Source organism: Pseudophryne corroboree, unplaced genomic scaffold (genome assembly GCF_028390025.1).
Source record: "Pseudophryne corroboree isolate aPseCor3 unplaced genomic scaffold, aPseCor3.hap2 scaffold_1109, whole genome shotgun sequence".
In the NCBI taxonomy this organism is placed as follows: Eukaryota; Metazoa; Chordata; class Amphibia; order Anura; family Myobatrachidae; genus Pseudophryne; species Pseudophryne corroboree.
In genome coordinates this window covers 187501-189000 of record NW_026967735.1, presented here as the reverse complement: position 1 = coordinate 189000, position 1500 = coordinate 187501, and the positions used below count along the sequence as shown (strand labels likewise).

Sequence of the window (1500 nt, the reverse complement as noted above, 5' to 3'; positions counted from 1 at the left end):
TGATATCGGTCTTTCTATCTCACTTACTATACAGTTACTCCCTTTGAAAGTAGGGGATGCAAGTCCATTTTAGCCTGCAATTCATAGGAAAAGACACTTCTCTCTTAGTCTATACTCTGTAGGCATACAATAGTTTCAGCTTTGCTACATTGATGTGATGTCATAATCAGGTTTAGCTCATAAGAGACTTGTCCACTACATAGCTGTCTCCTGTGTTACAGCATGAGCCAATTGTAAGAGGATGATATGCAAATATTGTAATGCACAAAAACAGTACATGCCATGCTAGATAAAAGCAAGGGGTGATACCCAAACTAAAAACGAGGCTATGCAATTGGTGTTTCTGGTTCTTTCTTATGCTCTCAAAATCAAGTGGTATATTTTTCACGCTACAATTGGATTCGGACTTTGATTCTCCATAACCTTGAGCAACGAATCTCTGAACCTGATAAAAACTTGCAATGTTCTCCCCGTTGGGGAATCGAACCCCAGTCTCCCGCGTGACAGGCGGGGATACTCACCACTATACTAACTTCTTGAATCTGCAGGCAAAATTGGAGCTGAAAATACACCCAGAAACATGTCAGGGTGAGGTCTCGAGATGCGTCTGTGTCATTGGCCACAGAGATTATGTGCTACATGTTATCAAGCTAACATAAAACCCTAAATAAGAAGCAGATAAAAAGATTTATTTTTGTCTCAGCTGAAACAAAGACTACAATACCACTTTGCAAAAAAGATAGTCATTTCAATTAAAAACCTTTTTCTGTTATCCTCTACTGGTCGGTCATGGCCAGGAAGCTTACATGATATCGGTCTTTCTATCTCACTTACTATACAGTTACTCCCTTTGAAAGTAGGGGATGCAAGTCCATTTTAGCCTGCAATTCATAGGAAAAGACACTTCTCTCTCAGTCTATACTCTGTAGGCATACAATAGTTTCAGCTTTGCTACATTGATGTGATGTCATAATCAGGTTTAGCTCACAAGAGACTTGTCCACTACATAGCTGTCTCCTGTGTTACAGCATGAGCCAATTGTAAGAGGATGATATGCAAATATTGTAATGCACAAAAACAGTACATGCCATGCTAGATAAAAGCAAGGGGTGATACCCAAACTAAAAACGAGGCTATGCAATTGGTGTTTCTGGTTCTTTCTTATGCTCTCAAAATCAAGTGGTATATTTTTCACACTACAATTGGATTCGGACTTTGATTCTCCATAACCTTGAGCAACGAATCTCTGAACCTGATAAAAACTTGCAATGTTCTCCCCGTCGGGGAATCGAACCCCGGTCTCCCGCGTGACAGGCGGGGATACTCACCACTATACTAACGAGGACTAACTTCTTGGATCTGCAGGCAAAATTGGAGCTGAAAATACACCCAGAAACATGTCAGGGTGAGGTCTCGAGATGCGTCTGTGTCATTGGCCACAGAGATTATGTGCTACATGTTATCAAGCTAACATAAAACCCTAAATAAGAAGCAGATAAA

General features: G+C 40.5%; 1 non-coding gene across 1 annotated transcript; it reads right to left on the bottom strand.

The window, feature by feature from the left end:
* Positions 1–1273: 1273 nt before the first annotated feature.
* TRNAD-GUC (transfer RNA aspartic acid (anticodon GUC)) lies at positions 1274–1345 on the bottom strand. Its single transcript has one exon. It is a non-coding gene; the product is annotated as a tRNA-Asp (tRNA).
* Between the last annotated feature and the right edge of the window lie 155 nt (positions 1346–1500).